The sequence below is a fragment of the Musca domestica genome, unplaced genomic scaffold, assembly GCF_030504385.1.
Source record: "Musca domestica strain aabys unplaced genomic scaffold, Musca_domestica.polishedcontigs.V.1.1 6, whole genome shotgun sequence".
NCBI lineage: Eukaryota > Metazoa > Arthropoda > Insecta > Diptera > Muscidae > Musca > Musca domestica.
Genome location: NW_026712363.1, coordinates 24,110,272 through 24,124,137, shown reverse-complemented (window position 1 = coordinate 24,124,137; position 13,866 = coordinate 24,110,272).

Below are 13,866 nucleotides of genomic sequence, written 5' to 3'. Positions count from 1 at the left end.
ATATGGAATTTTTAATTTTCCAATTTATTTGTAATTTACATCGAAGGACGACTGGAGAATAGTTTCTGATGGAATATAGGAATGAGCCTCACATAAAAGCTATTTATCTCTGAGGTCCTTGAAATAAGTTTCTCTTTTCGAAAGATCTTCTAATATTATGTTCTAAGATTGACGACTGTATCATATTTTAAATATCCAAAACGGTGAATCTATAAATGTGTGTATCGGACTTTGTAAGGCTCATGATGTTTAAAAATATGTCTAAATAGATTTATATATTTTTGGCGGCAAGCCCAGGCCAGAGCCACTATTTTTAGACCTGGAAATATATAAGAATATCCTTATAATTCGGGGGAAAGTGGTCAGCTTGTTCTTGAAAAATATCGAAAAAATAAAATATTTTAGCATCTGGCCTAAGGTGAAATATATTTTAAATGTGGAGTAATAGGAAAATATGACTTAACAAGGCTGAAGCTAAAATCTTGATATTTTACACAAGGGTCAGTCTTGGTGCGTAAGCCTGTGATAAGACTGGGTTTATCGAAATTATTAGTAAAAGGGTACGAAAGTACTAAAAGGTACAAATGACCAACGGAATGAGCTAGAATTCTGAAATCTGGAATAAGTGCCCTGGATGGAGCGCAGTATTAATGTACTAAGGGGCTTCTGGAAATTCGAAACAAATGTTTCGAAAAGTTCTAAAAATTTATTAAACTTCTGAAATGATACAATTTAGTATTACAGGGTGAAATGAAAAAACTGCAACCAACTTCATTTGGCTGGAAAATCACAAGTGGCTATCGCTAGAGCACTCCAGCATTTTAATGTGAATACTGGTAGCGTAGACCGACGTCAAGGAAGTGGACGGAAGAAAACAGCAACATCAGCAGAAATGATTCGAAAAGTAAAAAAGCGACTTGATCGAAACCCGCGTCGCAGTGGCCAAAAAATGGCTCCTGAACTGAACATATCGCAATATTCCATACGGGAAATATTAAAAAATTAGCTCGGGGTAAGGCCATTGAAATTCCAAAAAGTGCAAAAACTTAAACAGCAACGGAAAGAAAACAGACTCAAAAGAGCTAAAGAGAAGCTTCGCTTGGCCGCAAGTGGTGAACTGCCGAATTTGGTTTTCTCCTATGAGAAAACATTCGTTGTCCAGCAGTTTTGTAAACAAACAAACTGATCGTTTTTACTTGCCAAAGAGATCAGCTGAAAATGTGCACCTTCGGTTGGCCCCCAGAACTCAAGCGCCGGCCATATTGATGGTGTGGGCCGCAGTAACACCCGATGGTCGCTCTCCGCTCGTATTAATCGACCGTGGCATCAGAATAAATGTCGAATATTATCGTGAAAATATTCTAGAGGATATATTAAAGCCTTGAACACGCAAACCTTTTGCCCGCAGACCTTGGACATTCCAACAGGACTCAGCACCATCGGACTCAGCACGCGCCAAGCAGGAATGGGTACAAAATGAGGTTCCTTGCTTCATTTCCAGCACACAATTGCCACCAAAATCTCCGGATACCAATCCGTTGGACTTTTATGTCTGAAGTTTTTTGGAAAGCAAGGTTGGCACTAAAAAATACCAAAGCGTCGATTACCTCAAGCAAGCGCTTCGCCGGGAATGCACCAAAATACCGCAGAGCAACATTCGGGCAGGGTGTGACGGTTTCATTGGCCGTTTGAAGGCCATAATTCGTTCCAAAAGTGACCAATACGAACAAATCTAAACTTATTCTATAATTTGATGCTATTTCCGACATTTTTTGCTTTCACTCAATAAAATTAAAAAAAAAAAGAAATGTAAAAAATATGCCGTTTGACTTTGTTACATGTTTTTATCTCACACTGTAAAGAAATCTAAACCGATTTCGATAAAATTTGGCATAGGTATTTTCGAGCAGTATCTGATGCTCGGTATCAATAAAATTATTGTAGAGTGCATACTACGCATGTGAGGGACTTAAAACCCCGGATCGGATGAAACATATATGTGGGAGCTATAGCTATATCTGAACCGATTTTCATTAAATTTGATATACTTGCTTCTATACTGAATTCGGTTGGATGTGCCATTTGTTAAAATATTAGCCAATTGCTGTACAGTTAACCCGAAATCGGTTGAAGATATATTGAAGGCTGAACCGATCTTGACAAAATTTTAGTTACTTATTTTTGAGCTGTATCTTATATGTGGGAGCAAAGAGTATTGTTGCGGAGTGCATATTACGCATGTGAGGGACTTAAAACCCCAAAATTCAGTACATTTGGGTTGATATTAGCAATTTGGTGCACAATGAAGCTGATATCGGATAAATTTGTATATATGGAAGGTATATTCTAATCTGATCCGATCTCGATTAAATTTGACAGAGGTATTTTTGAGCTCTGGTACCAAATATCATCATTCTTGTGGAGTGAATACTGTGAATTTGAGGGACTTAAAACACAAATCGGATGAAACATATTTATGGCTGTTAAAGCCATATTGAACCGATTTTCTCCAAATTTTATGTACTTCTAGTTCGAATTTGTTCGTACGTGATAAAATCCATTTCATTTGGGCTAATATTAATCATCTTTATTACCAATAAACGTGAAATCGGATAAAGATATATATGGAAGCTATATCCAAATAGTAATCGATCTCGCTAAAATTTAGAAAATGTCTTTCTGAGCTTTGCGCGATATCTGGTATCAAATATCCTTGCTTTGGGTGGATATTACGAATGTGAGGGACTTAAACACCAAACCGGATGAAACATTTATATTTGATTTGATTTACTTGCTTGTAGGTCAAACTCGATCAGATATGCAATGTGGCTCGTGGTGTTTCTATGAAGATCATCAAAGGGAATAATGGGTCTACGTCGTGTCTTTTACATGAATCAATCAAATGCAAAAGGGCATAATACCCTATACTGTATACCGTGTGGTGTCGGGTATAAAAAATATTGGTACACCTAACTTATTCCCCTCATTCTAAATTTACAAAATCTCGGTCTATCTGTTTCCCCAATAGAATCGATTCAGAAACAAAATCCTTTCACGTCTATTTAAAATGTGTGGATTGAAGATATTTTATGTATTTTATATTGAAGCAGCTGCATTCCTTGTCCTCTATAGAAAAAATATAGAATTTTCGATTTCTTTATACCTTTCAAATATATTATATGTAGAGAAAAATTGCATTCAAAATAACTTAAAAACAATATTTCTTAGTACAGGGAAGTACAGAAAATGCCCAACAGAGCTCCTCTTTAAATTTAAAGAACAAGTAAGAAAGCTATGAATACCCTCTACCATTTGGAACGAATTTGGCAATTCTCAAAAAAAAAAAAAAAAAATCGGTTAAAAATTCTGTTAAAATTTTAAAAAGACGACAGGACCTGCGTAGTTATCTTATGTCATAAGTCATTACAATATTAAAATACGAAACTTAAAAAAATCGGTGAATAATGTAGCTAAAATAATCAAAATACCGAATATCGGGAGGTATCGTTTTATTGGGGTTATACGAAGACGTGGACGTGCACAGACAATTTTCTGTCCTAGGCTGTAGTATCCATTACGAATTTCAAATACAAAATTTGAAACAATTCCGGTGAATATTGTTGCACAAATAATCAAAATACCTACCTGCACAGACAATTTTCTCTTTTAGGCTGTAGCATCAATTACGAACTTAAAATACCAAATTTGAAACAATTCAGGTGAATAATGTCGCTAAAATCAACGAAGTACTGAATATCTGGAGGTACCGTTATATGAGGGCTATGCTAAGACGCGAACCTGCACCTGTCATAGGCTGTAGTACCCATTACGGACATCAAATGCCAAATTTGAAAAAATTCCGGTGAGTTGTACCGTTATATGGTGGCTATACCAAAAAGTGGACCTACATGGCCCATTTTCAATACAAAGAGTCCTGCAGATATAAAATACATTTGAGTACAATTTTATCAATCTACTTTATTTCGTTTGTAAGCTAGAATGATTTTCCTCCATACTATGGTGCAAAAAATAAAATGCCAACATTAAACACATGAATCTAAGAAATTAATGATGACCCAGTGTGCGTATGCTTTATATTCACTTTATCTCCCATACAACATACGCCACCATGTACCACACATTCAGTCCCTTTCAAAGCACAGCAAAAAAAAAAAAAAAAACAAGGAAAATATTTTCAACCCAAAGAGATTTTCGTATTAAAATTAACTATGAATTTCATAGCCCCAAGTACCGTTTACGCTTAGACTCATTAAAGTTTTATACTAGACAAATATACAAAAATAACCCAAAAAAACAACAACAGCAACAACAACCAAGTTGCGAGGAAAAGTTGAAAAAATATTAAAACACAAAAAATGAGATGCTGCGAAAAAAATCCTTGTGACTTAATAACAAAAAAATACTGTAAACAAGCAATGGCTGTAGTTTTCGTTTTCTCGTTCTCGTTTTCATTTCGAATTCGCGTCCGCCTTTCATTGCACTTGCTTTGTGCTATATAACGTGTTTTTGTTGTTGTTGTTGTTGTTTCTTTCTCTCACACTCTCCATATAGTTTAAGCATCTTTTTGTGCTGGTTTCATTTCTTTGGCATGGCATTAAGAGCGAAGTGAAGTTACACCGTTTCCATGGGGAGGAAATTTGTGAACATATGTTGTTTAAGGGGAGAGGGGGAGCATGTGGGGTTTAAATTGGGACTAATATGACATTTTAGTTCCTTGTTTTGAGGGATTTATCCAGTTCCCTCTAGGCTCCAGTTCCTATGACCACAATTTGGAAGTTCATTTCCCTTTTCGTCTTGGAAACAGTGTTAAATCCTACCACGCCAGCTCTCTAGGACATCGAATGTAGAGCGTGCGACGCCGTTTCTTGTTGGTGGCATAAAAATCGAAAAGCGTCTGTTCATACTGTGGTCCTTTGTGTGTGTGCGTGCAGCACGGCTGGGCGGGTGGGTGTCCGCTTTTTAGCTTTTGGCAATGAATTTAAAACAAACTTGAATTCACGCTAGTTGCTCGATTATTTTTTTTTCTTTTTTGCATTCAATTTTTGTTTGAGTATGTGTGTGTGTGTGTCAGCGACTGTTTTCCTCTCTTTTTTATTTTTGCAGAAAATATCTTATTTTTTTGTAAGTCGGTGAATGGCATAGCATTGAAAGTTTGTTTTGGTTTGGATTTTCAATTCTTTTCAATTCATTTTCCCTTATTTCTTTAAACTGCCAAAGCAAACTAAAACAGTCAATAGTTGTGTGTGTGTGTGTGGTGGATGGCAACATGTTTGCAAGTTTACAAGATCACGACAAATCCATTGAAATTCTAGAGAAAGCGGCAGGCTTTTAGAAAATGTTACAACCAACAAATACAGACAAAAATACACACACACACAAATGCATTGAAATAAATATACCCAACATACCAAAATGGCTTGAGAATAATATTATAATAAGCTTATGAACATAAGCCTTAAGATTGAGAAAATCTTGAGAAAACATTGAAAAATGTTTGTATAACAAGTATAGAATAATCGAAACGGAACCCTTATTTATAAGCTTATAATTGAAATTGTAGAATAAGCTTACAAAAATAATATTATAATAAGCTTATTTTTGTAATAGTATAAAATATTATTTTTTTTTTTAGTTTTTAATCATTTTTAACGTTTTTTCTTGATGGACATCCCAGTAGTCACTGCCGCATGTGGCCTTGATACCCTGACGCTTTCTTCTCCCTTATTTGAACTTCTGCATCTCTTCCACTAAGACTACACATTTATTGAATTCCTGCAACTTTTTTGATGCTTCCAATCTGAAATGGGATTGGAATAATTTATGTGAAAGATTCCCGGATTTATTATTCATCCATACCTTAAGGGTTCGGTCCACAAATGGGTCCTAAATTCGCGTGATTTTGTTTTTTGCCAAAGAAAATAATTTCTTGCTGACAATTTTCACAAAAAATCAAAACTAATTTGTCAACAAGGAACAGACTTGAGAAATGTTTGTGGAACATAAGTGTTTCTCAAGCATTGTTGAAAAATTATATTTTTATAATATTGTTCTCAAGCTGTATTGTATTTTTGGTATGTTGGGATATTTTCTTTCATTCATTCATGTTGATTTTTTCGTTACATTGAAATTTTTATTTAAAAGAAAAAAATATCCATGAAGGAAGGCGAAGTTTTTTTTTCTTCTCGGAATTTTGTGGTCTTATTGCAGTGACAGGGGTATGACTGCTACTTCTACATTATTCCGTCTTTTTTTTTCTTCTTCTCTCCTCACGTGAATTGTAAACAGCATCCAAAGGTTATTCCATGTTCACATTCATATGTTCGTCTAATAGATTTCAGGGCTCATGGTTTTTGGCACCAGATTAATGTGTTGTAAATCCAATGGGGAATAGTTTCGTAGTTTTTTCCTTTTTTTTTGGTTTCTTCCACATTTGGCACAAGAATCCGCAATGGCAGACAGATAGTGGCAAATGTGTTTAGCAGGATATATCGTTCGCTGTGTAAATGTCCCAACAAAAATTTTGAGGAGAGTGCAAATACATTTTGGGTATCTAAACGGTAGTTCCGTCATTAAATTGATGTAATGGGCTTCTTCCATAATATGAGGTTTGAAATGTCTTCAAAATTCTTTTCATTTTTTTTCGAATTTTGACCTTGAATTAGATGACTCACAGTTGATAGACACGCCCAGTTGGGATAGTACTTTTTATAGACGAAGAACATCTTCCGACATCTTCTTAAAGCCAATGAAGCCGTGAAGACTATCGCCTCGTGGATGTATTCTCATCTGAAAAGGGGGAAATAGGCTAATGAATCAGATTAGTCCAATGGTTTCAAATTATTGGAAAAATGGAGGTATTTATATTTTTGAGATTTTTATTTTTAGGATGAACAAGATATCCTTCTTGGAGGGCAGTAGAGTGAAGATTTATGCTTCAGTATATATGTAGAAGTTACTGGTGGTTGAGCTTACATATGGGGAAAGAGTTTTGGGCAGAAAAATTGGTAGTGGGTCCATTATGCAATGGTTTCCTAGTAAACTTCAAAATGAAATATTTTGCAACCATATAAAGGTACCTCCCGATATTCGGTATTTTGATGATTTTAGCGACTTTATTCAACGGAACTATTTAAAATTTCGTATTTGAAGGTCCTAATGGAAACATCAACCCATGCCTGCATTTGGCTTCGTATAGCCCCTCATATAACGGTTTTCATTTAAACGGTATTTTGCGAAATAATTTTGGTGGCTCTTTCCGAAACCTAGGGATTCCCTGCCTTACCCCCTGGTAAACATTACCATCGTTCTCCACTAATAAACAAACGTTGATTTTACAAAAACAACAATATAGGGATTAAGCCTGACCATTTTGCAACAACAAAATACTATGGTATCCTAAACAAACAAGCCTACACTGTGTAAATTAATTTAAATTTTTGAATTTCCTTCCTAATGGTGTAGGGTACTTTTTTTTTTGTAACTGAAGTCTGTTAGTAGTTACACTAATTACATTAAGATTCAGTTTTTTTTTTTTTTGTGCAGGTGTCATATTATAGAATGGAAAGTGGTTGTCGGACACTAATCGATGCATTTTAGAATTATTGACTATTGATTTAGCTCTACCAACTACACTGAGGTTTATGTCTCAAAATTCTGGCCAAGCGTCAATTTAGGGAAATAGGCCAGTGAGATTCTCCCATGTTTTATAACCAATTATGCTCCGAAATTCCCATAGTTTGGATATTATTTTCGGTAGAGTAGTTAAGGATATATCGACATAAATTGAGATGGGCATACTGACTGCAACATCAGATGATATAAGATGACCTCAAGATGGGACAACAATGTTCCTGGCTACTTTAGACTTTGTGGAGATGAGGTAGAAACGATTGAACATGCAGATGTCCCATGTTATCTACTAATATACATAGGCTATTTTGCAGGTGGGAGATACAAACTTTAACATTCTTCTCAGATAGGACTCCCTTTATAATTTATAGCTTAGCTATTTTCTGCCAAGGCAGACCACCGTCCTAACTACACTTCTCTGTGTAAATCTTTTCATCTCCTTCTCGCTTCCTTATCTCTCCTATCCTATCTCCAATTTTGTTTCATTTATTCCTATAATGAACACAATGGACGGGTCTCCATCTAATTTCAGATCGACATTTTTTTCTCTAATTCTCTAGGGGCAACTTTATATTCTACTCGAAGGACTCTCTTTAGCATCGATATCATGGATCAGGTGAACGATTTATGGCGACTTCTGGTAAATCTCGACTGTCAGAACCGAAATAAAGAAATAATTTGTTTGACAAAAAATTGTACCCTCCACCATGGTATGGAAGGTATATTAAGTTTGTCATTCCTTTTGTAAAAGCTCGAAATATACGGATACCTGTATACAGTATTTTGCTGATTTCAGTGACATTATTCACCGGAATCGATTCAAATGTTATATTTGATGTTCGTAATGGTTTTTGAAATGGTTAGGATGTTTTTTTTTTTTTTTTTTTTTTGGAAATGGAAAGTTTCTTCCAAATGGTGGAGGGTATTAAAAGTTCGGCCCGGCCGAACTTAGGTGCTTTTTTAATTGTTAAATCTAATAATAGATAAGAATAATTGTGGGCTGCGATTAGGTTAAGTTAGATTAGTTTTTGATGGACTTATGAAAAAAATCTCTAAATGAAAACAAGTAAGCAAAGGCTATAGTCGTGCTGGGCCGACCATGTGATACCCTACAACACTACAATATGTTCGAACTCCCCTTATATCCAAATCCATTTCGGAAGATTTTGTTTTTGAAATGTCAAAGAGTCCCGCCTAGAGGTTTCCCTTAGTTTTTTGATCCGGAGAATCTGGCCAATATTTACGCATTCCGTAGTGTTATTAAGTAATCAAAACAATTTCTCACAGTCATCCAAAATGCTAGACTTCTTTCCTGACTTTAACTCTCTTCTGATGCGAATTTCCGTGTCGATTAGTTTCAATTGTGACCTATAGAGCGACTACAAAATTAGAAAAAATTAAAGTTTTTAGTCCATTTGCACCTCTAAATGTACATCTTACTGACACTAACCCTACCCCCATGCAAAATTTCGTGAGGATCGGAGATAATTGCTATATGCACATAATACCCTCAAAACGTAGTGTTGGGGGTGTAAATATTTAGAAAATTTACAATTGAAAATTGTAATTAAAATTGAAAAAATCGCATGCGATAAAAAATATGACAAAAATTGAAAAAAAAATCCACAAAAGATATTCACTTTTATATTTGTATATTTTTCCGCGATTTTCTTATATTTTATGGACTTCTAGCAAAAGCCCATTTCGAATTGATGGTAATTGTGAAAATCGGCCCAGCGGTTCTTGATTTAGAAGCAGAATAAATAAGATCAATTCTTTTACATATATATTGTACCTATTTTGCTATATATCCGATTTCTTGGCTATTAGCATCAATATAATGGTCAGAAGTGATCTTTTTGGGGTATTTCTGATTTGGCTGAGGTTGAAAATATTGGCGGTTTAGTGGAAATTTTCCTATTTTCTTACATAAAAGTTAGGGTCTATTTTACCCGCTAATTATTGTCCGATGGCCGCCCAAATTGGTAGGTTAAACTTATATATATATGTTTCATCCAATTCGGGGTCTAAGTCCCGACATTCGTAATATGCACGCCACAACAATGATATTTGCTACCAGATATCAGATAATGCTCAGAAATACCTTCGCCAAATTTAATATCTTCCTTCGATTTCAAGTATATTGTTCGCCAAATGTATAATATTAGCCCATATGGGATGCATTTTGGCAGATACTGACAAATTTGCTTCCCACAGGTCTCCAGCTGTCTTCATGAAAACGATTGAAGAATATAACTAGGAATTACTGAAATAATTTTAAACTATAACTTTTTAATCTTAAGCCAATTTTTGAAAAATCGCCCTAAATATTATTGCCTGGTTATTCGGCAGCCGTTTTCCATAATATCCAGCATTGCTTCGCCGTAGCAAATCACCATAGTTCACGTGGGCCAGGATCAAAACGATGAATATCCGTTCATATGTATGTGTGCATGCATGCAGCTATACCTGTTAGTGCGATTGTATGTGTGTATGTACGTATATCACACTGTAAATTTCATTGGTTACAAAAGCTGGCAACATAAACATTAGAAGTTTTGCTGCAGTAATGATGGCGGTAGTAACAAATCTTCCGCTCCAGTAAAGACGTCGAATATCAACAAAGAGTCATATCTCTCTCACTCTCTCGGTGGTGTTATTTCATTGGTTTTTGTTGTTTTGTGGTTGTTGGTAGTCACTGTTGTTGTTATTGCTGTTGTCGGTGTGGCAGCACATTTCAGCAATGTTTACACAGGTGATGCGTCTGCATGGCATGATATGTTCGGCATGATACAAAACAAGCTTTAAGCTATTTCGCCCCGTATTTGTTTAAATCATTTTAAATTGAGGTAGGTTGCAACAAACAGACGAACAAGTTGAGGAAGAATTACAGAGAAGGAAAAAAGCGCAATGTATACTTAAAAGATAAATAGAGAAGTTCTCTAACACGGTTAGAGGAAAGTTTTGTGCTAAAAAGTCAAATAGTAAAACGAAGTAAGACATCAGCGAAGTTGGAAAATGGAAATGTATGAGCAATGGTTTGTCGAATTCACACCGTAATGGATATGTGTGTCATATACACATAAATACGAATGTTTAATATAATGAAATTAAATATACAGGATGAGATAAAAAAACTGCAACAAAGTCAAACGCTATAATTTTGACATTTTTTTTTTTAAATTCATTGAATGAAAGCAAAAAATGTCGGAAATAGCAACAAATTTTAGAATAATTTTAGATTTGTTGGAATTGGTCACCTTTGGCCCGAATTACGGCCTTCAAAGGGCCAATGAAACCGTCACACGCTGCCGAATGTTGCGCTTGAGGTGATTGACACTTTGGTATTTTTTAGAGCCAACCTTGCTTTCCAAAATACTCCAGACACAATAGTCCAACGGATTGGTATCCGAAGATTTTGGTGGCCATTGGCCGCCAGAAATGAAGCGATGCGCCTCATTTTGAAACCATTCTTGGGCGGCGTGTACAGAATGCGATGGATGGAGTCCTGTTGGAATGTCCAAGGTCTGCGGCCAAAATATTTGCGTGCCCAAGGCTTTATTAATACACCCTCCAGAATATTTTTGCGATAATATTCGGCATTTATTCTGATGCCACGGTCGATTAATATCAGCGGAGAGCGAAAATCGGCTGTTATGGCGGCCCATACCATCACCATGATCGACGCTTGAGTTTTGGTGGCCAACCGAAGGTGCACATTTTCAGCTGACCTCTTTGGCAAGTAAGTAAGTAAACACGATCACTTAGTTTGTTTTCAAACTGCTGGACAACGAATGTTTGCTCATCGGAGAAAACCAAATTCGACAGTTCACCACTTTCGGTCAAGCGCTAAAGAGTTGCTTAGCCCTTTTGTGTCTATTTTCTTTCTGTTGCGGTGTATGGTCTTGGACTGTTTGGATTTTCAATGGCTATACCTCGAGCTCATTTTTCAACATTTGCCGAATGGAATATTGCGATATGTTCAGCTCACGAGCCATTTTTAGGCCACTGCGATGCGGAGTTCAAGATCAAGATACTTGTTATACCCTCCACCATAGTATGGAGGGTATATTAAGTTTGTCATTCCGTTTGTAACACCTCGAAATATACATTTTAGACCCCACAAAGTATATATATTCTTGATCAGCATAAAATTCTATGTCGATATATGAAAGTCCGTCCTTTTGTCTGTCCTTCGTCTGTCCGTCTGTGGAAATCTCTCTGGCTTCCGAACGAAACGAAGTAACTTGATAAAAATTTAGTCAAATGTGTAATATGTTTGCAGGACTTTTGGTATAGAAAAGGGACTATGTAGGTCCACGTCTTCGTATAGCCTCCATATAACTGTACCCCCCGATATTCGGTATTTGGATGATTTTAGCGACATTATTCACCGGAATAGTTTCAAATTTGGTATTTGAAGTTCGTAATGGATACTACAGCCTCACACAGGAAATGGGCCATGTGGGTCCACGTCTTCCCATAGCCCCCATATTACGGTACCCTCCGATATTCGGCATTTTGATGATTTTAGCGACATTAATTACCGGAATTGTTTTAATTTTAGTATTTGAAGTTCGTAATGGATACTACATCCTAAGACAGAAAATGAGCCATGTAGGTCCACGTCTTCGTATAGCCCCCATATAACGGTACCTCCTGATATTGGGTATTCTGATGATTTTAGCGGCATTATTTACCGGAACTATTTCAATTTTTGTATTTGATGTTCGTAATGAATTCTATAGCCTATAACAGAAATTTGTCTGTGCAGGTCTACCTTTTCACGTAGCCCCCATATAACGGAACCCCCGATATTCGGTATTTTGATGATTTTAGCGTCATTATTTTCCGGAATTTTTCCAAATTTTTGTATTTGTAGTTCATATTTGATACTACAGCCTATGACAGAAAATTGTTTGTGCAGGTTCACGTTTTATAACCCCCATGGTACCTCCCTATATTCCGTATTTTGATGATTTTATTTACATTATAAACAGCTTTTTTCAAGTTTCGCATTTGAATATTGTAATAGCTTGTGACAAAAGTTGCCTATTCAGGTCCACGTCGTCGTATAGACCCTAATATACGACTACATTTGGTATTTTTAAGATTTTAACAGAATTTTTAACGGATTTTATTTTTTTTAAATTGTTAAATTTGTACCAAATTGTGGAGGGTATTCAAAGTTTGGCTTTGCCGAACTTACAGTTATTTTACTTGTTTCATCTCACCCTGTATATGGATTTTTGACATAATAAAATTATATGGGTGTGTGTGTGCAGTTAGAATAAGGATTGAATTTAGTAGACTTTCATTTGTTTTAATAATTAATATTTCATATTTTATTTTGGAGAATTATATGAATTATTGACCTAATTTTCTTGGTCTCATTTTTATTTCCACATTTTCCCACATCATTAACGAAGGGGTTAATTGTGGTGGTTTTTCGAAGGTAATTTCGGTTATAATGACCAACCATTAATGTTAGCTGCTGAAAATTGAGCAATTTATGGTTAAATCAATGTGACCATTAAACAATGCAAACAATTATTATAAAAATCAATAAACATCAACACTAAGTGACACAAATTATTGCGATAATGATGTCAATAAAGACACACACACATATCAAATAAAACCACAATCAAATTACAAATAACAGACAGACCGACTAGCTGACTGATTGATTGAGTGAATGACAGAATGCATGATTAGTCAATCGGTGATTATTAAATTAGTGAAATCGTAGTCATTATTTTAGATTGCCATAATTAAGTTAATTGCTTTGGTAGACCGAAAACCACACAGGGGTAATTATTTTGGCTAAGAAAAAGAGACAGAAGGTGGATTTAATTATTAGGAAGAAAACGAAATAATAAAATCAATAAATATTGAATATATTAAATATTTAATATTAAGTATTAAATATTATATAATAAAAACAAGTAAAAAAGCATTAAGTTGGACCGGGCCGATCTTTTAATAAGAGCCCATTGTGACCCACAAATACCAATTTTAAAACAAATTCGTAGGAGACGTGGCATATCATCAAAATACCAGGAGGTACTATTATATGGCGGCTATACCAAAACGTGGACCTCTATATACAATGTTGCGCCGCAGGAGCTAGAATCCATTATGACCAACAAATACCAATTCTTAGACAACTCAGTGAAAACAAGTTAAAAAGCAGTAAGTTCGGCCAGACCGAAC